The sequence below is a fragment of the Cimex lectularius genome, unplaced genomic scaffold (genome assembly GCF_000648675.2).
Source record: "Cimex lectularius strain Harlan isolate CLEC.00 unplaced genomic scaffold, Clec_2.1 scaffold6, whole genome shotgun sequence".
NCBI classification, from domain to species: Eukaryota; Metazoa; Arthropoda; class Insecta; order Hemiptera; family Cimicidae; genus Cimex; species Cimex lectularius.
The window spans coordinates 3404089-3430222 of record NW_019392677.1 but is presented as its reverse complement, the minus strand read 5'-3'; the positions used below and the strand labels follow the sequence as shown (position 1 = coordinate 3430222).

At 36.7% G+C, this 26134-nt stretch overlaps 1 protein-coding gene across 3 annotated transcripts in view; it reads left to right on the top strand.

Moving 5' to 3' along the window:
- Positions 1-26134, top strand: part of LOC106673825 (serine/threonine-protein kinase NIM1-like) — a 117148-nt gene that overhangs the window by 46533 nt on the left and 44481 nt on the right. For 2 of the 3 annotated variants that reach the window (XM_014406130.2, XM_014406132.2), the window contains one exon: positions 7210-7266. The exons of the other annotated variant lie outside the window; for it this stretch is intronic. The gene's annotated coding sequence lies outside the window, so the exon portion shown is untranslated. The remainder of the gene's footprint in view (positions 1-7209; positions 7267-26134) is intronic. 3 annotated transcript variants of the gene reach the window in all.

Sequence of the window (26134 nt, the reverse complement as noted above, 5' to 3'; positions counted from 1 at the left end):
CAGAGTCCCCCGGTTTAAAATTATAAGTCCGGAGTACACCCCTAATTTTATTTTTTGGAAAACCTAAAACCCTTTCCAACATTTCGGAGAGGTGAATTCGGATTTTCGAGGATACTGTTAACTTTTCAGCTCCTCGTAAATTAAGCTGCCGGGTTCTTTTTGTCATAACTTGTTCATTTTTCGACCAATTGCTCTGATTGCACCATTGTTTTCAGCGTACAAATCCTTTAAAATGATGTGTCAGGATGTGCAGGGTCATATTTGAAATTTTGAAGTTGAACTGATCCTGACATACCCTGTATAATTTTTCTCCAAAAAAAGTAAAAATTTTTTGTTAGCGTCATTGGTCCAAGAGAAATTCTGTCAGGACATCTAAAAAGTACACCCTTTATATCATCTATCAGATTGGGATTGTAATTATGCTGGAAATATTATTTTAAAATCTCATGTATCATAAAAAATTTAATTAAAAATTAATTTCCACCCCTTCCCGTTCAACAAAACATTTACATTTTGCGTACCCTTTTCATCGCGTTGTGTCACCATCAGAGGTCACCTCTAAGAAATCCGTGCCAAAATAGAAAGCCGAGATCTGAATGTTTCACCCGCTGGCCGTTGTCGGGGGCGGCAGCGGAGGCGAGATAGATTGACTGCCCCCGCCGCCCCCGGTTCAAGGCCGTGACCCTTGTCGAGGGCGCACCCGGTCGCCTCCTTTCAACCCCGGGTAAAATTAATCCATGTATAGTTGGTTAATTAATTATTTTCGAGCCAAAATGCTATTTGTTTTAATCATTCAACCCGAGTAGAATAAAAATGTTATTTAAAAAAAAAAAAAAATTAAGAGAAGTTATCTGGTACTGAGGAGGCACTTTTTGAAAAAGTGTACCACTGAGAATTTAATTACTTATATTGCTAAGTAATACTTATGTACAGAATGTTCGTAGAACATATAGGGCGTTAACACGGTGGGCCCTTGGCTCCTATGTGTTCCTTTAATGATATTTATGCCAGACAGAAATCGTGGCTAATGAACAGTGAAAAATTTACTGCAAGTCTTTTTAAAACTTCGGGTTTCTACCATACAAGCTGAAACGCGCTTATAAGTCGTTTAAGACATCACCCAACGCCGGATTTTAAAATAGAGAGTGGAATAACTAGCTACCTCGGGGTTTTATTGTCCTTTTTCCCTGCCTGGTAAATTTCTTAAATATTATAGTTTAGACTAGTTGGGTTTAAAAGCAGCTAAATTGCAACGTTTAAGGCATAAAAACGCCAATACTAAAAATAAATACCGACCGGGGCTTCTTTTGCTTTTTTCTTTATTTAGTAAATTTTTTAATATAGTTGCAATTCAAGATGAGGCTTGGGTTCGTAGGCCAATACATCCGAAACAAAAAGATTGAATCCTTTCTATCCTTTCTAAAAAGATAGTTCCTACTCACAGTAAATTGTTTTACAACGATCCGGATTTCGAGCCTTTTAGCTCATCATCAGGTTGAAGAACTTCTACAACCACGTCTCTCGACATGAATTGCCAAAGTGAACCCGCTGATACCTCCGCCAACGCGACGTTCCAATTAGCAGCTGATTTGTTTTAATGGCGCTCAATTTGAACGTGCGAAACGCGGAAATTATAACACAAATAAATATTATACTAGTAAATACTAAATATTATTAAATTACTATAACAATAATAACAATTAAAATAATTAGTTTAATTATTTGGATGTTTGATATTATTTATGTGCATATTTAAAATGGGAAGTAGTTCAAAATCTGTTACATTATTAATGCATTTATCGCCATGTTCAATTTTACATTTTTTAATTTCAAATTTCTCAAACCAATATAATTCTTTCCCTTTGTTGAAACTATGTAACACTCTTGTATTTAGATTTGAATTGATATTATGTTTTGTTTCTTTTAGATGGTCCTTAAATTCCGAAAATTTGCTCGATTTATTGAAAAAAAATTTGAATATTACTATAGAATTGGTATAAGTTTTGCTCTTATACCTTGTATAGAAGTGAATGGTCAGCTGCAATCTTTAAGCAAGGAAGATATAGGTAAAATTAATAGCATGTTAGGTGATGTTATAAGCGATATTAGAGGCAAAACTGAAAATCCACAATTTACTTGTAATTTAACTTGATTTGTATCTATTTTTATATAATAATCAAAGTTTCACGTCTTTTAACGTTTAATAATTGAATCTTTGTTTAAAAAAATAATACAAAATGTTAAGGAAACGATTTTTTTTTTAAAAAGATGGACAGACGTGTATTTTCCTCCTCTTGCCTTTAATACTTCTCGAAGACCCCTCGGCATACTTTCTACCAGTCTGGAAAAATCTCTTTGCTGGAGGTTAGCCCATTCTTCACGAAGAGTCCTTTCAAGATCGTGGAGTGTATCAGGGAAATGATGGACATGCTCTTCGTCTTTTGAGGTTATCCCATAATTGTTGGAAGGAGTTCAAGCCTGGAGAACGGGCTGGCCGGGCTAAGATCGTGATGTTATGATGTTGAAGGGTTGCCCTATGCTAGTGACATGTGGTCGGTGTATTATCGTGCATTAGGATAGGATTGTCGCTGATTTCATCGAGGAAAGGGCAACCCATGAAACGCAAAATTTCATCCGCATAAGGATTGGCCGTCAAAGACCCTCCAAGAACAACAACCAACTCTGTGCGACCCTCCGTTGAAATTTCTGCCCACACCATCTCTGAGCTACGTTGAAAACGTTGGTCTGGGGAAAATTCCAAGCTTCGTACTTGTCATTTCGCCTTCTACACACTCTTTCACACCCATCTGTGTCAGTAGAACAAATCTACACTCTTCAGTAAAAAGTACAGCAGTCCAATTGTCCAAAGATCAATGGCTGTGTTCTCGACCAAACGCGAGCCGTGCAACTCAGTTTTCTGGTCAATTCTGGTCCTCTTACGGGGCGAACAGCCATCATACTTTACTGATTTAATCTTCTTCGAACAGTGCGTTCAGAAATTTGGACACCTCGAACTTCCTTGGGCTGAAGAATCGCTTGATCACAGTAAGGTGCCGGTTTTGAAAATTCTCAACCTCAAAACACTGACATCCTCTGGTTCTGTTACCCTAGGCCGTCCAGTAACGAGCATTCTATGGTAGAACCCAGTTTCTCGAAAAAGTCTAACGGCGTCTAGCAGAATTTCGTAGGGGAACTCCGATGGCAATAGCAGCATACCTGATATTACGTCCATCATCAATAAGTGCCACACGCCGCGCAACATCCTCTCCTATCCTTGCAACATACGACCAACAGCACTAAGTGGCATTTTTAAGTTTAAAAATTGAAATGAAGAAAACAAAATGAAAACTAAACAGTTTTTGTTTTTGTTTAAAAAAACATTTTAAATTCCGTAAAACGTAAACGTGAAAAATCCTTTATCCTTGTTTTTTATTAAGGATTATGTATGTTTACCTTCAATTGATATTCCCAGTTTAAAACAGCAAAAACGAATATTTATTGGTAAGAACAATGAGACAAATTAAGGGCGGAATTTTCTTTTATCAAGAAAATGAAAAAAAAATCAATTGGGTGGAATTTGTTGCCTGTCAGTGTATATTTCAACCACTATTTTGTGTCGATACTTCTATACCGGTTAGTTGTAAGTTCAACTTTGTTCGACACTTATCGCAAAAGTTGAACATTCGTCTACTTTTCTGCCATTGAAGTAAATGTCGGTTAAACATAACTGACAAAAAAGAGTAGTGTCTAAAACAAAATTAAAATTACAATTTTTATTTAATAATAATACCTACTTACTAGATGCTAAAAATCGCAAAGCTACAGCAAGTAGTTCTGTTATATTAATAGTTTTTCTCAATTTTGTATCTTGCTTTGTAATATGGGGACAGATTATACAGATATATAAAGTAAGCTTTTCAAAATCAACCGGTTTCGTTCTCCAAAAATTCGAAAACTGAACTGGATCCTGAATACTGAGCGCAGACATCAGAATTGATTGTAGGCACCGAGTTTTTCACGTCTCAAAACTCACTCTTGGACATATATAGAATGTTTCTTCTTCATTTTTATCTTTAGAATAATTAAACAGACCGCAATTTTGCGTTTCGATGCTTTCATTATGTCAAGATAAAATCAACTGGGTGCAGAATGAAAGACAACAAGTACATCGGACACAAGTATACTCAAAAATGTATGTAAACGTGTAGTTTATTTATTCTAAGTCCACTACAGTTCGTGGTTCGATTGACCAATTAACTTTTTTCAATTAATTAATATTTATTTATGAACGGTATTGGTCGAAGTCACGATAGCTCAGTGGTAGAGCGGCGGCATATTTAGCCGAAGGTCGTGGGTTCGAATCCCGCTCGTGGCACTGACTTTTTTATCTCGACCAATATCTTTCATAAATTTAATTATTCAGAAATCGTGAGATGCTGTCTGGTGTGATGTAGGTTTCAGAAAAACATTTTCTTTATCGTGCCAACGTTTCGATCTTTATTGAGATCATCTTCAGGGCTCAAAGTGTTTGTCTTCTGTGTAATTGTGCCATTCTTGCGTGTCGTGTTCAGAGTGCCACACAGAAGTCAAACACTTTGAGCCCTGAAGATGATCTCAATAAAGATCGAAACGTTGGCACGATAAAGAAAATTTTTTCTGAAACCTACATCACACCAGACCGCATCTCACGATTTCTGAATAATTATAGATTAACGGTCACTAATCACCACACACCTTTCATAAATATTAATTAATTGAAAAAGGTTAATTGGTCAATCGGACCACGAACTGTAATGGATTTCATAATTAAACTGAAGTATATCTTCACTAAAGCTCTCCGTGGCCATTTCATTTGTCGCCGAGAAGCAAATAGATTACACGACATTTGAAAAATGGCAAAAAGGAGGGAAAATTCGTGAGTTGAGAAGATGGAGAGTTGGTGTCCGAGAGGATCGAGGTCACGATAGCTCAAGTGGTAGAACAGCGGCGTATTTAGCCGAAGGTCGTGGGTTCGAATCCCGCTCGTGGCACTGACTTTTTTATCTCGACCAATGCCTTTCATGAATATTAATTTATTCTAAGTTTTACGTTTTGCGAGCTGTTACGAGTAAATTTCTAGTAATTTCTATCGGTATGTAAACAGTATGCAAATTTTCTGTCTGACAATCGACATATATTTCCGGACAAAAGTGTAAGATGTAAACCTTTATACAATACTTTGTTCGATACTTAAAATTATCAGCAAACGCCTTACATCGATTCGTTAGACTGGGCTGAAACGAAAAGGACTATATAAAATTTTCCATGATCAAAACTACAACAAACTACTCAAATATAAGGCTCCGTCAGGGCAACCGACCCTCAGTTGAACCCAATCATACAGAACAAAACCCTCCCATAATCCCTTATGTTTCCCACCCATAAAATCCCTACGTAATAAATTACCTATCCCTACTTCCTCACTAAATACGTAGATGATATATTGACAGCAGTTCCCACAGATCAAATTCAAACTACATTAGTTACATTTAATAGCTTTCACCCACGCCTACAATTTACACATGAAATCGAAAACAAACAAAAAATACCACTCGTAATAAAACAACAAGATGGCACATTAATCACAGATTGGTATCAAAAACCAAGAAACACAGATCGCTACCTCAACTTTAAATCTCACCATCCTCTTCATACAATAATAAACACGGCCAAAGGGTTACTTCACAGAATATTACCTTAAGCCATGAATCCTTCCACCACAAAAACATAAAGATGTACAAACAGATCCTCCATAACAATCTCTACCCTAAACATATAATTAACAGAATAATCAACAACTACAGCTCAACACTAACACCATCCACTATTACTAATAATTCTACATTAAGGCTATCGAATACAAACAAACCAGCATACATTTCCATACCATTTATCCAAGGCCTATCACATAAATTAAACAAATTTCCCTTGTCCGAAACTTCAACATAGATTTCAAAAATTATAAAACAATCAAACACTTTTTTCCAAAATTAAAGATCCCACACCAATAACAAATAAATGACGTAATCTACAAAATCAACTGTTTAAACTGTCCGGCAACTTACATCGGTCTTACGTCCCAATATCTGGACAAGAGAGTAAAGCAACATATCTATAATTGCAAAAAAACCAAGCAAAATCCTACAGCACTCACTATCCACCATTTTGAACACAAACACAATTTCGACTTCAACAATCCAAAAATATTACACACAGAACAAAACAAGCGTAAACGTAATTTTTTAGAAATGGTTTACATCAACAGAGATAAGCACAGCATCAATTACAGAAAAGATACATGTAAACTCAGTCGCAGCTACGCCAATATCATTAATCAAATTCAATATAGATAACATATCATCACATCAAATAATTACACATCATTATCATCACATTACATTCCACACATCAAATATTTTTCACATAGTCTAATTTTCCAACAATTTAGCTTTCCTTCTCCTATTTATCCCTTTCTATATAATCCTGAAAAGATAATCTGGCCGAACCATTACCAACGTTTTTTTCCTTCGTCGGCTCTTTTCACCTCAAAGAAGCCGACGCCTTATACAAAAATGTCTTTTCTATACAGACTTCCTTCCCCACCCCTTCAAAATCCAACGTATATAAACATAACACAGCAACATCGCACTGGCACTCTCAACACGATACGCAAGAATGGCACAAAGACAAACACTTTGAGTGAGTAGAAATACTTTGATTGAATATATAAAAAAATAAGATTATATATATATTTTCATTGTATAACTTCACTTTTTTCCACATCTAAATGTATTTGTCAAATGTAAACAATGTTTGTAAATCCAGTGAATATGATCTCAATAAAGATCGAAACGTTGGCACGATAAAGAAAATGTTTTTCTGAAACCTACATCACACCAGACCGCATCTCACGATTTCTGAATAAGTAATAAATTACACTTCTCACTCACTTGACACTTTAATCCCTTAGTAACCCAGCTTTCCTCAGCCTCACTTTCTGATTGTCCTCAACGACGTTGGCCGTATGATCTCTCATCCTAAGTGATGGCGAGTGCACTCATTATATTACAATGTTACCGAGTATAAAACCCATATTTTTTTATATTATATGTACTTGTTAATAGTTTTCTAGCTTAATGTTTTACGATGTAGATTTTTTTTCTGTCGTAGGTTTGGCGCAGATTGGACAGCGTATTTGTTGTGAACGTGAACCGGAAACATTGTGGTGTAAGTGTACAACTTTTTTGTACTTTTAATGAAACTCGATAATTTCGTAATCTAATATTAAAATCAATATTAAACTATTAATAGGTATTAGAAGGCAATAAAAGTGAAAGTTACGTCGACACGTTCATTTTGTCTAAATGGAATGAATTGATATTCATAAGGGCATTTTATTCACCGGTGACCCAGTTTTCTTTATAATTCAAGAATACGATGAACTTCGAATTTAAGTGATAAATCTACATAAACATAATATCTGGAAAAATTAGTAAAAAACGACGATTTAGTTCATGAAAGATTCATTAATCAATCGTAATTTACTCAGCCATGATGGAACCAGAGTAGTGATTAATTATATCAAATAATTTTTGGTATTTGAATCAGTTTTGAATTGTTCGAAGGTAAATAGAATTAATATCAATATTATATTGCCTTTTTCCGTGAAGTTAACCATTTTTAATTTTTTAAAATAGTTAATATAATAATAGCCTTTTTTAATTTCACATTAACCATTTCTCCAAAACTACAGAAAAAATAGAAATGAAATGTAAGCACGTAAAATAACATTCATGTATAGTAGAGTATTTTATATAAAATAATTGGGCAATAATAATTTTTGAAAACTAGTGAAAAATAAAAATTATATAAATTAAAGATAAAAACAAATCTTCTTCTCCTATCTTGAGAAAAAAAGTTGTAATCTAAAATACAACAGGAAAATTTATTACAATTAAAATTGAAAATTGTATAAAATGAAATATTTAAAAAAATATTGTTTTGAGTTCTGTACAATAATCTTTTGTTATTGAAGTATGGTTTTGATTTTCTCTCTAGTGTAGAGATTTGTTAAAGGTTTTTTCCGACAAATCCTTCATTTTAATTTCAAATTAACTTATTTTACCTTCACATTAACTCTTTTTAATGTTAATTATTATTTCAATTAATTATTCTTTTTACGTAAGGTCTTGGTTGAGATAAAAAAGTTAGAGTCACTAGTGGGATTCGATCCCAAGACCTTCGGCTCGATAGATACGCCGCTGCCCTTAGCCACTTCAGCTATCGTGATAAGTGGCCAAGAGCAGGGGCGTGTTGCGTCGAAGGTCGTGGGTTCGAATCCCACTAGTGACACTAACGTTTTCATCTCAACCAAGACCTTACATAAAAAGTATAATTAATTGAAATAAGTAATTTGGTAATTACACCACTAAACATAAATGGATTATTAGTTAATTATTACAAATATTATTAATATATTTGAATGATTAAAAAATGAACCCAACTAAAATATATAAATAGGTTTATATAGAATCAAAAGGAGAATCCTTCATTTTAATATTTTCATATGGTTTTAAGATCCAAAAATATTTAAACCACTCAAATTAAAAGAAGAATAATTTATTTTATATTTAATTTTGTATACTTTTAAATTTTAATTAAATTCTAAGTTCTAATGATATTCTAAGTGCTCAATTGAAATAAATGTATGATATAAAAAAAAATCGACAACTGAACAGGCATTTTACATTACATTCATACCATCTCCTAGGTTTTCATTGTTTTAAAGAAAGGATTATTTTTATAATAAAAACGGTTAATTTGAAAGTAAAAAGGTTAATTTTGTAATTCAAAAGGAATCATTTGAATGAAAATAGGTTAATTTAACCTTAAAATTGTTAATTTATCGGCCAAAAAAAGGCTGCTTTGAAATTAAAAATGGCTATTTGAAAGTAACAAAAAAGGTAAGTGGACTTTGAGAAGGGTTAATTTGAAATTAACTAATGTCAATTTGAAGTTAAAAATGGTTCATTGGAAGATAAAAGAGGTTAGTTGTAAGTTAAAAAAGATTTAATTAAAAATTAAAAACAGAGTTAATTTGAAATTAAAAAGGTTAATTTGAAGTCTAAAAAATTTAATTCAAATTAAAAAGGGTTAATTTGATTAGAAAAACGGTTATTTTGACAGAAAAACGCTACAATTATAGGATCCACTCTTAGAAAGCTGCTTCTGGGGGGAAAAAAATCTAAGCAAACCTTCTTGTTCTCGTATGCATTTAGGTATTTATGGTGGTATCTCCGACTTAGTGAAGCATTGAGCATTTGAGTGCAATATGATGTTGCTTAAATGCCATTTGTGTAATAATATTTTTGAAAACAAATGTTTAAAATTTATTGGCCTGTAAGTCACCTCTGCTACAAATCGGTGTTTTTATCTCAAATTTGCTCGTATTTTTCAACTAATTTTTGTCTGCTTCTTAATTAGGGACAGCACTTGTTTTTCTTAAATCCAGAGTATTCAATCCTCTTGGGTGGCCGCGGTCGGCGAGTGGTTAAGGCGCTAGACTCTCGGCTAGTAGATCCCGCGGTCGTGGGTTCGATCCCCACCGTCGCCTCTGGACTTTTTCTGACGCCTAAGGGGACCGGCCGGTGGCCGCAATTGAAAGAAATTGACACGGCATTTCAATGGAAGCAGCGGAATCAGATCTCAGCGACCCTGAATTTGGTCGAACCCCCTTCAAAAATGATGGATGGGTTCGATGGAAGAACACCGGCACACCGGGAGCTCAAATTCACACTTGTGTTGCGAGCCCCCCCAAAAATGGAGCCAGGGATAAAGTACAATAAGATGTACAGCTGCAGTGCTCAGGAGGGAACTCCTCCAGTTCCTGGTATCCTTTGTAAAAAAAAAAAAAAAAATCAATCCTCTTGTTGTTTTTGGGCGAAGAACGTTACTCCGTTCTGGGACATCAAGATCCGTCAATTCTTTATCGATCGACCTTCGTCGTAAGCACCGTTATTAGGGTAATAAGTTACCCAAGGTCTTGAACAGTTTGGGGCCCCATGGTACGAAATGATAAATACCCGGCACCGCTTAAAAATCTGCCAGATTGACAGATAGTGAAACCTTTCTCCCCGGGATACACGTTTCCTTTTCTATCGATCACTATCGTATGAATTTCTACTGATTGAACCGGTTTTAAGCAATGTTATGAAAGAGTTGAAAAAACCCACAGATTTTATGTTTTTATGAAGCCTTGAAAGGCCAAAGGTTTCCTAATTGATGGTTTAGCCTCTAACCTAGTCATGACCCTTGATGGTGAATCCCAGCCTTCCCCCAAAACAAATTAACCTCTAGAAATTATAATCATTATGTCAATTTTTAGAGAAAAGTTTTTGAAATCATCAGCTGTTTGAATAAAATTACAAAGCGATATAATAAGATAATAAAAATGAGCTTCTTTCAATTTTTTTCTTAACCAGTCAACCATGGTTTACTTTGAAATTGGTTTTTTGAGTAGTGCTAATTTATCACGTTTATAAGTCTGAAAGTATTCCAAGTATAGACCCATTACCTATAACTAGGACAACCAGGTTATCCATACCTTCATCTCAGAATGTGTCCACACAAAACAATGGAGAAGTGGACAAAGCCTAGAAGTGCCAGGCGCAGTAAACTCGTGGTTAAAGAACCCTCGACAAAACTAGCAAACACTGCTACATCTACGCACTGTAAAACTAACACATAGGGCTATTCGCAGGTCCCTGGTATCTGAGAAAACTCCTCACAGCATGGGTATATTTAATGATAACCTCATTATAATTCTGAAAGTAGTCCAAGTATAGGCCCAGTATCTATAATTGGGATAACCAGGTCATATATAGACTCCTTCATCTCCGAACTCTAGATCCAAACAAAACAAATGGAGAAGTGGACAAAGCCTAGAGGTGCCAGAAACAAGTTTCATGGTTAAGGAACTAGGTGAAGTACAATAAGCCAAAAGGCGTAGTGCTTTGGATCAAGCTCTCACTTCCTTGTATACTCATCATCATCACTAATTGTCACCCGTTCTCTTTTGTAACGAATTTTATATTATCAGTACAGAGTATCTTCCAGCGCGTTTGAATTTGGCAGCAGGGCAAAATAAACCCTGGAATTATAACACGACATCCTGGTCGTTTTCAAAAGAGCTATTGATCCCGGGTGTCCGGGTAATAAGCAGGGTGAGGCAAGTGTGTCTCTGTTTTAAACATTAACGACTAGTTGTAGTACGATTTTCTTAATTCTTAATGAGCACAGCAGGGTTTTAGGCAACTAAGATCTGAAACAAGCTCCACAATGCCACCTTAAAATATGACTTTTTATTTCTTTTACTGTTGATTCGAATCGATCATTTATTGGGGAGGAATTGTGTAGACCGCTGTAGTTCTGTCGTTTCCGATCATCTTGGTCCGCCTATCCTCGCTCATTTGGTCTGGTTTTCGGCAAAAACCCGCACTGAAGTCGGCAAAACGCAGATTCGTGTCTGAATGACCGAAACAAAGAGGCAGACATTCTAGGGTGATCGGAAACAAACAGACTATAAGATTTTATAAGATGTGAAAGTTGGTTACCAAACTAGCTCTCGGATAATTCAGCATTATCAATTACTCAAGAACAAAGGTTTGAAGATAAATATTCGATTTTAAACTACTTTCAAACACTGTCTTTTAGCCTTAATGCACCTATTAGTGGATAGAGTCTTAGTTTGATTTTGAGTGAAATTGTTTTATTATATTGTGCAGTTAACGTGCAAAATTGTATGGAATTATTCATTTAGTAGATAAGAGGTTTTTGATACTCCTACGTCGATATTTTAGCCACGTCGGGTAATTTTATCTCTAGCCATTGTTTCTGTTTCCGTTGCTGGTCGTTTCCTGTTTTCTTTGTGTATGAGTCAGAAAAGCCAAATCATATTTCGTACATTCTCAGCTCAACTGCGTGTTAATTGTGTTGAAATTATCGTGCTTTGTATGCGGAAATGTTTTTCAGAAAGGAGGATGAGATAACTGGATGGACACCGTGAATGGTTTCCTGCCTGTTTTTTTCCTTCTGATGTGTTATATCTGCATCATATTGCGGTTTATAACAAGAAGAAGTGATTAAAAAGTTGGTCATTTCTTTCTATATGGACTGACGCCCGGTTGGGATTGAAGTGAAGACATGATTTTGATGTAATAACTGAACCTAATAATAAAACAACTCTAAACATGTCATTTTTCAAATATTTTTCTATTGACTTCTCAAAAAATACAAACAAAATTCGAAAAGACATCGACCTTTCTCTGTGTATTACTCAGTCATAATCAATAATCAATAAATCAATCAAAAATGTAATTATAATCCATAAATCAAACATCAATCAATGTAGTCGGACATTCAGTCGAAAAGATTATCCATTTTAAAATGACAAAATTTTCTTAGGTACTATCCTTCACATTACCATTGTTGTGTTTTTAGGCTGGATACACATTTTTTTTGCGTGACTATTTTCGCGTTCCCAGGGAGTTTGGTTAGGTTATGTTGGGTTAGTTCCGAAATGGTTATGTTGAAGGTTAGGGTTGACTTAGGTTAAGTAGGGTTAGGGACAGGTTAATTTATGTAGGGTTAGAGATAGGTTAGGTTCGGTAGAGTTAGGATTAGGTACGATTTAGGCTAAGTTATCGGCTTAACCACCTTGTTAATGTTGGGGCTATAGTTACAAGTTTTCCGGCTCTTTAAGGCCCTTTTAAGGACCAATGTTGGTGTGGTATTGTCTGTGTGTCTGTAAACTCATACGTGCATAAAATGGCCCAGCGTAATTGGAAATGAGATCTTCAGCGTTTAATAATTGTATACGTCAAAAAATGAGAGAAAAGTAATCAAATAAATGGTCTGAAGTCATCTTTGGGTCACTTTGACAATGTCAATTTATTAAATGAACAACAACGATAAAACTCTGCCGTCTTTTCTTGAGGTTTCAACGTTTTGAAAATTGTTCCGGCCATTTGTCCCGATTACGAGTCTCTTTGCAATCTCGACCGATCAATTCCTTAGCGAATTTAATGACCGTCGAAGGCCGCAGCCGGTTACGTGTTCTTCTTCAATGCTTTTTAGGTTAATGCAGAGGGCTTCAAAGTTCGTGATACATCAATATCATAAAGTGTACGATCCCTGGCACCAATTTCCTGTAAGTGCATTAGCGCCTCTCGACGGGGGCATCTCGCGCCCTCAAAGGCAGTTTCCTTTTGTCCCTGACTCGATATGGAATCCATGATTTATCCTAGGTAGGAAAATTAAATTCAATATACATCCGTACTCCGCAAGGTGTACTTAATACAAATATACATTTTTTTAAATGCCTTTGCTTTTTAATAACAAGTCAATTGATGATATGATTTAAGATGATAATGTGCTGGGTATCGTTGTATAATGTGTCCAAAATCTTATTTTTTGAAAGGAGTAGCTGTTAATTAAACTGAAATTATGAGTCCTTTGACATTTGTTTCTTCCTTCAAATCGATCATAGAAAATGACAGTCTTATTTCTTTTTCTAATATAGTATATTATTCACTTGTAAATATGTGTTTATTTTATTCATTAATTATGAACCTAAGCACCAAAAAGAAATGGGAAAACCTCTGTCAAGGAACATATCTTAATAAATAAAGAATGATCGTATGAAATCACACATCAGCTTGACTTGTACTAAAGCCAGGGAAATGTTTAGTTCATGAACGAACTACTCCCGATAAATATAACTTGTCCGAAAATTACGCAAAAAAGTTAAACCCACATTATTGCTAACGGTTTTTTCGCTTGTCCAAAAAGCATGACCTACCTATTTCGTTCGAATTAGTGTACTGAAATAATTCAATAAAACAAACTGTCCCGAAAGTTACTAATCCTCAATAGAATTGGCTTTGCCCATCTCTCGAGTACACTGGAACAACTCAGTGTTGCCCACAGTGTTGCACAGACATAGGATGTAGAGAGAAAAACTGTTTTAGGTTCATATTTTCCCTTGATTGTTTACAACCTAAGCACCAAAAAGGAATGAAAAATCTCTGTTAAGGGAAATAATCACCACTCGTCAACCGGTCATTGAGTTGAACTAAAGTAAGAGAGATGTTTATACGAACGAATTAGTTCGTTGCACTAGTTCACTGATCTAATTTAATAAATCGAACTTTCCCGAAATGAAATATTCCTCAAATGGAAGCGTTTTGCCCATCTGTGAGCAAACTGAAGAACCTGACATCCCGGGATTAGTTTTACCCAAACATGGGATAAGGAAAGAAAAAGCGTTTTTAAATGCCATATACTTCCTTGTTGTTTTTTCCTTGATTGATTAAACCTAAGCGCCAAAACTGAATGACAAAAACCTCTGATAAGGTAGACTCTTAATGAAGAATGACGAATAGAGGAATGAAATCTCTCATGAGCCGAATATTGACTTGACCTAATGTGAGATTGTTGTTCTATTCATGAACGACCTAGTTCAAAGGTACTATTCCCGAAAAAGGACTATGTTGACCAGTCTTTATTTTTAATGATGAACTAAAATTCTTTTCCAATTATTTTCTCTTTCCTATCCTGTACTAATATAATTTTTTTTTTCAAAAATTACATGATAATATTTTAAACCCACTTTAAAATTGTAACAGGTTTTTTTCCTTTTCCAAAAAGCGTCGTTCGAACTAATTCAATAAAATGAGCTGTCCCGAAAGGAACCATTTCTCAAAAGAAAATATTTCATGTCTAGTGAAATCAGTAAACTGAACAACCCAACTCGCGAAATTAGTGTTGCCTACAGTGCTGCCCATATTCAGAGTTGGGCAAAATGTAACTAATTCAATCATGATTAAGAATTTTGATTGAAGTTTAATCATGATTGAATTAGTCATGAGTAAATTAATCATTGTATGATTTAATTTCATAATTAATTCAATCATGAGGTATGACTAAATCATCAGTACTCATCAGTCATTAATTTACTCATGACTAATTCAATCATGATGAAACGTCAATCAAAATTCTTAATCATGATTGAATTAGTTTGAATTTGCCCAACTTTGGCTACAATGACCAACTTATCAAAATCCAACAGACTCCGGATAAACATTTTGAGATGACAGTCGTGCTCTAGGCAAACCTTCAAAAATGGTTATCATAAACGAAAACCAAAGTTAAATAATTATTCTACATATCTATTTTATTACAATCAAGACCCCTAGATGGTGTATTTTCCAAATAATGTAGAAATCTCCTTTTAAGTGGAATAAATTTTAATTCAAAGTAATATTTTTTCCATTGATCGGTTATGTAAACATATTTACTTTTCAAAACGTAGCTTGCTCTAGGATTTTTTAAATTTTATTTTATTATTATTATTGTTATTATCATTATTTTTGGGCTTTTCATAACAACGGAGTTTTACTTCTAATTGGAAGATTGATTTTTGTTAAATAAGGTGTTGAAGGATTATCGTTTTGATGAAATAAATTTCTGTTAGAAAAATTTTTAAAAGTGATGAAGTGTATTTTTCATTTTTTGAGCACCCATTTGAATATGATGTATCGAAATTTAGTCATGACTAACTATATTGTGACCAAATTAGCCATACCTCGTATTTAATTATTTGTCACGACTAATTTAGCCAATCACATATGGCGACTAATGACTAAATTAGTCACTTACTACCAATCATGACTAACGGTCTGAGTGATCAATCATTAATCATTAGAAATGACTAATTTTTGCCCTACAATGCCCATATTCTTCTTTGATTGTTTACAACCTAAGGACCCAGAAGGAATGTGAAAAATTATCTGAATGAAGAATGACGAATGAATGAAATCACTCATCGGCCAGTAACTAAACTGAACAAAGCAACTTCCCAGAATCAGTGTTGTCAGCAGTGTTGCCCAAACATCGGCTGTGAAGGGAAAACCCGTTTTATATACGAATGCTACATTAAAATTTTTACTTCCGATCTTTTCTTTTCTCCTGAGATAGTGATCAGAACATTTCCCTTGTCATTTCTTCGTTCCCCAATCATCAGTAGGGATAGCCGCAATTATTAAAATTGAAAGCGATGATAACTACCATTAGCGAGGAATGTTATTATAAAACTTTAAACAGTCCCTATTTAAAAGATTGTCGCAATTATTTTTTAACAATTGAACGCTATCAGTTACGCAGTGGTGAATAATCCTCTGACAGTTGAATAGAGAAAGTTAAAAACAATAGTTTCCAACTGAACGTCTGTGAGATTCATTGTTTACAGTAATTCAAATATCAAATTAACTTTCGTAATTTATCAAAATAAAATCTTAGTTATACATTAATAAATATGTATATTATGTTGAAGAAAAAAATCTTTCTTTTATTCGGTAGAATGTTATTAGACGACTTCTGGAGAATAAATTTGCGTAGCTGAGCTCTGCGGTTTCCTGAAATAGCACGAAGCCAATATTATTTTAAGAGCAATGTTTTCTTTATGTCTTGTTCTGTTTGTTCGATTAAACGTCTGATCCATCCGGATTGAGGCCTCGATTAACTGCCAGGGTCGCAAGGAGCAAAAAAAAGTTTAAAAAAACGCACCGTGAAAGTAAATTTTAGCCAGTGTCATGACCGTGATCCGTAGGGAGGTGAACCGTGTGTGCATGTGATATCACGCGAAGATCACCACCCCCGACTTGCGATATAATTATGCCAAGGGGCTCCAATTAAACAGATAAGCGCAAAATTTAAGTCTCAAGATAAGCATGAAAAGCGCATCGGTGGGATAAAAGCCCTTAAGATTAAATAAGATAGAAGATACAAAAACGGCATCCTAAAGAGATATAAGAAAAACCCTTTAAAAACCTCAGTACACCACGTTCCTAGGAAGCATAATGAAAAGCATTCACTTTTATGGAAGTGTAAATAAATTTGTCAATAAACCCGAATGTAGCTCAAATCTCGCTGTTTTAAGGTACAATAAAAACTTTTAATGTCAATACCGAACTTTTATATTTTTCATTTATAAAAAAAAACCCAATCCCTGTTAGTAAACTTGGCCTAATTCTGAGACAACCGGGTCTTAAAAATACAACTGTGTAGTGTGTTCGCGTGTGATTGTAGAGCGAGTCGAAAGCCGGCGACACACCGACCTCACGTCATGTGTGACATGTCATCTCGGTGAGGATGACGTGACTTGTTATCCAAATCGCAATAAGCCGCGATAACTCGGCAAAGAAATGGTAACAACTCTTGTTGTGAAACAGTGTCTATGCCAATAACAAAAGATCTCGAAGTCGCTTTAAAAGTGCTGTGAGCAGTTGGATCAATATTACTAGTGGCAAGGTTAACGAAATTCTCTCTTAATCCTAATCTTTCCATAAACCCAGATGAAAGGACAAAACAAATGCACGAGCTACCGACTACGTAGTTTACACGCGGTTCTGTGTTCGAATCTTGGAGCAGCCTATGAAATTTCAAGTAATAATATGGAAAAGGCTGAGTGATGAGCATGTGGTAGAAATCTTACCGACTTACAGCTCAGTATACTTATCTACCTGAGGTGTTAGCAATATTACCAACTTATACCTCAGTGTACTTGTTTACCTGAGGTAATAGCAATGTTACCAACTTAAACTTCTGCATAATTGCCAACTTGAGATCTTTGGCATGCGGAGCTCTGGCATGGTGGCCAAAGACACTAAATAAGGAGACACAGACTAAACTACCAAGTCTACAAAGACTAGCGTGTCCCAACACTACAATGCATGCCTGCCCCCACTACAGCAATGGAAACAGAACTCGACCTCCTGCCCTTACATGTGTATGAACAGAAGGTGGCTTTTGGGAGCGTCAACAGACTCCTGATATAAGGAAATAAAACCAGATCCAAGGAGCAGACATTACAAAATTCTAAAAATAATTAAAATAAATGAGATGGCTACAACAGTGTCTGACAAAATGAAGGAAAAGCTCAACTTTGACAGACCCTTCCAAGTGGACATAGACGTTAGAGACATTTGGAAGAAGGGCCCCTAATATGGTACACAGATGGATCGAAGATGGAACAGGGAATAGGCGTAGGGGTAAAAGGACCGAATTACACCCAGCGAAGCTCCTTGGACTAACCCCAACGAATTTGGAATGATTTAATGCAGAAAAATATGAAAGGTGCATACATACAGACAGCCAGGCAGGAATGAAGGCACTAAATGCATATGCTTTCAACACCAAACTTGTCTGGGAGTGCCTAAACTGCCTAATGACTGGGAAAACAAAACAAGATTACCTTAAAGTGGGTGGACCAACTAGCCAAAAAAGGAGCAACTTTTTCACCCATGGGACCAGTACCACAAACAAGCACCCTATAATGTGTGTTTAAGTTGAAACTGCAAAAATAGATTGAAAAAGAAAAACTCAAACACAGAACAAATACCCTAGGTAGGGGCAAGCTGAGAAATTTTTAAACAGAAGGCGAAAGAACTCTTCTCTCCAACCAGGCAGTATTTGAGAAAAATTATAAGCCTCTACACGGGCCACTGCCCTCTTAACTATCACTTTAAGTGTGTGGTGATTAGTGACCGTTAATCGATATTTATTTAGAGATCGTGTGATGTAGGTTTCAGAAAAATGTAAATCCCAGGCCCTGAAGATGATCTCAATAAAGATCGAAACGTTGGCACGATAAAGAAAATGTTTTTCTGAAACCTACATCACACCAGACCGCATCTCACGATTTCTAAATAAATATCACCTTAAGGCTGAGACGGAAACATGCCGGCTCTGCCAGGGGGGAACCAGAGAACTATCCTTTGCGAGCCCGTTTACGGTACAGCTACTTCGATAGGACATTTGTCATACCCAAGGAGATCTACGAAGAGACACAAAGGATAGTGTTCAGTTTTATGCGCACTTTCCAATGTATGGCTTATAAGCTACAGGGTTTCGACAATAGATCTGTTTAGGTCGCAGGGGAGGAAAGAATTGTTTTCTGCATCAATCTCCCAAAAACCCATTTAAAAAACCCTGAAATTTTAACAATGTTACCAACTTATACCTCTACTTAATTGCTAACCTGAGTGTTAACAATGTTACCGACTTAACATCTCAACATTGATGCCAACTTGAGTTATTAGCAACGTTACCAACTTACACCTCAACATAATTGCCAACTTGAGGCACCTCAGCATAGTTGCATAAAAATATTATTTCCGAACAAAAATTGAACAAAGTATTATACTATAACTATTACTTGGTTCTAAAGTAATAAACGAATCTGTGATGGAAGTAAACTAGGGAATCTACAGGAAAATTGCAACTTCGCCTTCAATTTGGTGCCCCTCCATACCAAATCCCGAGTTGTTTCACTTCAAATTTCCGTTTTCACAGTAAAGGTTGCTTAGCAAAACACTTCATGAAGTGAAACTATTTACCATCTCTTTCTACCCACATTTCCCAACGTGTGACTAACTTTTTAAATTCCATAACTGAAAGGTTTAGAGTTTTGAGAATAAAAACCGACGAACAAATTTTTTTTTGTGTAGTGAACGTTTTTCTTTAATGAACTTGTCTAAATTGCCAACAACATATGAACATGTATTGAAGACATGTCGAGAGATGGGCGCTTCATTAGTGTCAGCCTAATAATGATATTTGAATTAATTCCCTATGGCTTTCGATACATTCGAGCTTTTTGCCGAGACTGGGTCAGGGTTACGACCTCACACCTGCGACTACCGTAATTGTTCAGAATTAAATGAAGGTCTTGAGATTTTTTATATTGACCCACCGAACACATTGGTCGATGGTAGAGGGCTTCTACATTTTCTTTATTGGTTTCTCTGATCATGCTTTGATTTCTCTAAGGCTACGTCGGTACTAGGAAAACTGTTTCAGAATCAGCCGTATTACATATTCTACATAATAAGTTATATAAAGCCGTTTTGAAAAAGAGGGCGATGTCGTGATGTCGAGACCGATTCGGTTAACTATCTCTAAGGCCCAAAACAACGGGTTGTATAATTTATCCATTCTGTAGTTTAGAATTTCCTCTTTCGTGTTTGTAGTTGAACAGGCTATATTCTCATATTCTCATTACTGCTTAAAATATTTGGGTTTTTTACGAGAAAAGACTCGCTAATGAGTGTATGCTTTCTGGTTCGGCGATGGTCTCCGAAACGACTTTGCTGGGGCGAGCCTGGCTTTTATCCCTCATCCCCGCTGACCCCGTTGCAATCCGTCGGATTTTTCCTCGTTGAACTATTTCTACTTGGGAAAGGGTTGAAAATATCGCCCTGGCAATTTCCCGAAGGCGAGCCGCCCATTTGGTCCCATATCCGTTCGTGTTAACCGTCGCTACGGCTAACCTTGAACCTTCTTCGTGATAGACAAGTGGAAACTCCCTCCCATATGAAGACCATAGACTTTCTCATTACGGTTGAAACAATTTTGCAGAAATGACCCTCTCGCCGTGATGAGACTCAGGCACGTAGAGGCCTAATGGCCAGAAAAACTGCCCCGACGGAAAAACTATTTCCTACTTGATTTTACTGAGAAGCCATTTGAATTTCTAATTGGGGATGTTTATTTATTTCCCCGATGTATTCGACCTTGCAACACTTCTCGACATTTGCCCTGAATAAATCTAATGAGAAATTTAATGCACATCTGTCAATGTATCGTGAAATTGCGATTTGTGAAGAAAAAGCCAATCTACTTAACACAGATTGAAAAAAAGTATACATTTTAATTTCTGTTGTTATTTAAAGTCTAAAGTACCACAAGTTGATAAACTACATTGCCTTTCCTGATAACGTTAAAGCTAAGGTTAAATGCGTATTACGAACTTACGCACCCCGACCAATATTGGTCTATTATGCAATCTTGCAAAAAGCTTTTTGAAAAAAGCTGACTTTTTATCAGATCCCAAAGACTCCCGTGTGTATCTTGCAATCCTTACCAGGAATACCAGTCCGAATAGGCTTTGGCACCAACCGAGGACATGTTTCCCTGCCTTTTTCTCTTTCCTGGGAATATCTGAACAGGCTTGTTTCTGCAGCTTCTGAGTCTATATGGTTCCGGTGTCTGCAGTGCCCGGGCATCAGTTGTACTATCATTTTAGTCTCAACACATCCTAGATTTAGAAGTTCTGCCTTTAGTTAATTCGAGTACCTTTGATGGAATTATTCTTAAACCATTTTTTGATGGATCGACGTTTTGTGCAATTTGGTATGTTGCAAAAAAGGTTCGGGGCAAGTAGGTTTCTTATCGAACCTTAAAACAACCATAAAAACACCTTAAAACCTTAACCAATATATGCCTTCCCGTTGCCTATCTGCCCTGTATGCATCCAAATAGGAGTGATTTTTTCCACAATGTTTGACGGGGCCTTGATGGAATCCAAAACAGTTCTGGACTTTACTACCGACCAGGTAGGCTTTTGGTGATGCCAAGAAGTCTGAGTAGATGACTATTCTTCTGTTAGTGATATCTATCCCTTTGATCTCCTTTGCGCCGTGTTCAACAGACGCAGTATCCACCAAAAAGACATTGGCATACTGCCCAAGGCTTTATGAATTTTAGTTCTTGATTTATATCCATAGATACCAGCTCCTGACCTATACTCATCTTAGAGAGATTAATTGGGATTTCTTTGTTAACGTTAAAGCTAAGGTTAAATGTCTTTCGACCTTACGCACTCCGCCTAGTATTGGTCTATTGTGCAATCTTCGTTATTATCTAGAGCTCTTGATTAAGCTTAAGACTTTTTATCAGAACCCAGAGACTCCCTTGCGTATCCCGCAATCCCACAGGCCTAGGCTTTATCTCTCCCAGGAGAAGGAATATCAATAGCTGTTTTTCGCCTTCCTGGCAATATCTCAACAGGCTTGTTCCTGTAGCTTCTGCGTCTATATGGTCGTCTTCAGCGATTAGGTATCAGTTCTACCATCATTTTAGTTTGGTCATTTAATGAATTTTTCCTTTGCCTGTGTAATACAGTCCCAATGAACCGAAGAATTATTCTTAAATCATTGTTTGATGGATCGACGTTTTGCGCACTTTGGTACGCATCGAACCTTAAAACAACCATGACAACACTTTAAAACCTTAACCGATTTATCCACCTTCTCGTTGCCACTGGCTTGTATGCATCCAAAAGAGTGATTTTATCCAATGTCTCACATGGCCTTGATGGTATCCAAAACTGGCTTTTTGGTGTCGCCAAGATGTCCGAGTCGATGACTTATTTCGTTAGTAATGTCTAGTCTTTTGATCTCCTTTGCGCCGTGTTCAACAGCCACAGTTCTAGAGTTATATCCATTGATACCAGCTCATGACCCATACTCTATCTTAGAGCGATTAATTGAGATCCCTTTCTTCCAGTCTGCTATGTCGGGTATTTCAAATTGAAATTTGTCATCAAACCTGCTTTCCGGGGCTTACCTAGAGCCTTGTCTCTAAGTTTCTCCCAAAGTTTTACTCCATTATATGCGAATGGGCCATTGAAGCATGTCACTGCATTAGCCTGTAGTAGGGGTCGATCTCATTGCCCCATGCACTCGAGCATCTGAGGAGTGCTTAGGGTCCTGTCCTAAAAGTCTTCGCATTTTCCAAGCTTTCTGTTAAATTGTTAAACCGTTTGCATTCCGATTCCATGTCAGTCTGCAGGTATAGTCAGTCCTAAGTATCTAATTTGAGTGGAAGACGCTTCTTGTTGTTGCTGTGCATTGGAGGATGGTTTTTCAATGTAAATAGTTAGAAGGCAGAATTGCGGCGTCATCCGCGTAGGTGGTAATGATGGTGTTGGGACAGAAATGTCAGCAGTACATCAACAGACCGACTAATTCCTTTTTCCGGTCTCTATCGACTTACGGTGTAAGATCATACTACCTTTTAGACTGGCACACCCAATGAGTCACCAATATAGTAGTTTAGTGCACTTGAATACACAATGTGCATTTATAAGACACACACACATGTTTTTTTTCCTTTTTTTTTAACTTTCACACGATTGCCAATGAACAACCATAACTGGCAGTTTTTGAACACGTTATCCCAGGAATTTTGACATTATTGTTCCGTGATAGCTCATCGCATTCCTTGTTTGTTCAGGTCAATTATTTACTCGGTATCGATTCCTTCGCTTCGGTGTTCCGAGTTCCATTAGGACTTCTGAATCGATTGATAGGCCGACCGGCCAAATTTCCAGGGGCCAGCTTCCGAAGAACTGTAAAAAATTCATGACAACCCCGGCCTACTCGATTGGACGATAGTAATAGAAAATTCCATTTCCACGGTACATCATTAATGCATTTTATCTTTCAAACGGGTCGGATTTTACGGAACCCGTATTATTAGACTTATAGATGATATTACGGCGCGTTTCTCGGATCTAATTCCAGATTTTTAATCAGTTTTTGTCCCTTTCGGCACACAATGCGGAATGGAAGGCCGAGATACGAAACGGTCAGTTACGTTTCAGGCTTGTACGAGAGAGATATTTTCGATTCATGCCAGGTATTGATTAGACGGGCTGGATGCAGTTGATAATACCGAGGTGAGTCTTAAGATATACTTAAAATACAGCTTAATGTTTACGATATTTGAATTGCGAGCAGGTGCCGCGTAGGATTTATTCCAAATTTTCCATTTCCCCCGGGCCTACGTTTGCAGTGCTAAAATTTCGTTTGCTTACTTTATTGGCCAGAACGGAAAGGGTTTATCGCAGATAAATCACGGCTTGTTTATAGGATGATAGGATTTTATGGGTCAGAGACCTTGCAGAGCCGGTGTTCCGATTCGTATACGGATAAATCAGGCCCAGATGGTAACAGGTAAAGTTTGGAAATAAAACGGTTTTTTCCATTTATTTCTTTTCGGTACGATAAGATTAACACTGTTGTTTTTATTGGCACGCAATTCGTTCGCCGAAATGAAACTTCATACATGCTTAATCTTCTAATCCCGCGAATAACTTCAAAATCGATTTCAATCAGAAAAATTCAGATTGCCGGCAATTTAAGTGGTTAGAATTGATAAGTCTAACATTTATCGATGATCTGGCCCACTTAGGACAATTGCACAACCGTGTATAACATGATGGAGAGTGTACACATCTGGATTAACTTTCCAGGTCATCAACACAAATAAACTACGCAGTTTTACGTCAAAACTATAATTTTTGTACATTTGTAATACCTTCTCTTCATAAATGGTTGCAAACTACAATTAGTTAATTGCGAATGAGCTAAACAGTTTTGCACCTAATTTAATCCGCATCTATGTGCAATTTATCATCACCATAATTTACAGCCTAGCAGTTAACAACCTAATTATTTTATTTAATGTCACAATACTACGAGAAGATAATGGCCAATGAACCTAGTTGAATACTTTATTGATAATTATTATTATTTTACACGTAAGAAAGTAATATTTTCTTTCTGAACGAGTGTTTGTTTTATTTTATTCTCTGCCTTGTTCGCATCCTGAGCACGGACATTCTTGCCCGTGATAGGTCCTCTTTGACTGGACTCTGGAGGGTGACGGCTAAGGTCAGGATGTTCCAATTTCTGGGGCCTGACCACCTTGCTCTAGCCCTCTAACAGTAGAAATGTGATTAAAAACTTGATTACAACGAAATGGCAGATTACGGTGGGTAAGTATGACAGATATGTGCCTTGACAGAAGTTCTGGAAACGTGGCAGGCCTTATCGCACCTAATCCACCTTGTGAAAGTCTCACAGTGCATAACCATTAACATCTAACTTATGGAAGTCGTTGCTTGAGTTCAACATCGGTAGATCGTCGTCGTTTACTGTAATTACATTCGAAACAATAAAACTATGTGATGCGAAGGCGACCTGATCCATGCCTGGACTCTGGAGGGTGACGCTAAGATCTAGATGTACCAACTTCTGGGGCCTGACCAAAACGATCTAGCCCTCTGACGGTAGATATGTGTTTAAAAACATCGTTACAACGAAATGGCAGTTACTGTGGGTAAGTGTGCCTAGTCTGGGTCTTGACAGAAGTTCTACAATGGCAGGCCTTCTCACATGTAATCCAGCTTGTGAAAGTCACAGAGCGTAACCATTAACATTTCTAACTTATGGAAGTCGTTGTTTAAGTAAAACAGCCGTAGATTGTCGTTTACGGTAATTACATTCGAAACAATAAAAAATTTGACAAGATGGCGATCTGATGCCTTCTTGAGTAACTGCCAGTATCGTAGTAGCGATAGACGACCTTCGGATAGTTAAGGGAATGTGAAGCCCCTGGCCACATACGCTTGACTTCTCCCATCTTCCAACAATGCTACGATTCTAGCCGAATCTGTATTACTTAAAACCATCACTCAAACAAATTTCAAAGTTAAAAATGGTACAATTAAAAAAAAATCAAACCACCGAAACGTCAGAAAGAAGCTTTACAGAAAAACCAACAGAAGAGATTAACTATTCAGAGATTTATTTACAAAATCCGTTTGTAAACACAAGTGGGGAATTTTATCTGTGTTTTATTGACCTCTAACCCATTAAAATGGACCAAATATTACTGTAAGATAATCAATTGCCTAAGAGATAATTTAAAAAATTAAGGGTGGCCACTTTTTTTGCCTGTTAGTGTACACAAAACAAAATCCAAATATGGTGTGTGCCTTGCTTTAGCAAAGTTCTCATATAGGGCATTGTGTTCCCGAGTACTCATCGTCAACAAGACAAGAGGATCTTTAGCTTCCGCACCTGGCACATGGCCTTATCGGACGTTTTGATTCTCAAGATGAGAGCTAACGCACTTCTGCATACGACGGAATGGTGTTACCGCCGCAGCATTGGTGTAGAGGTGTCCCAGCCCCTAAGGGCCAAGACAACCACGCTCTCCGCTTGTCAACTCCGAATGGTCGGGCCCGCATTGTGCATCGGGTCGTATGCCGCACGCGAGGGGCTAACAGGCCGAAATACATCGGCCTGTCCTCCCCCCGCATACTCGCTAGATAGAAAAGGCCACTCTATCTCTCTGAGTATAGAGGCTCCCCCAGCGTAGAAACTTCCGGGAACGGCAGCGGTTTTGT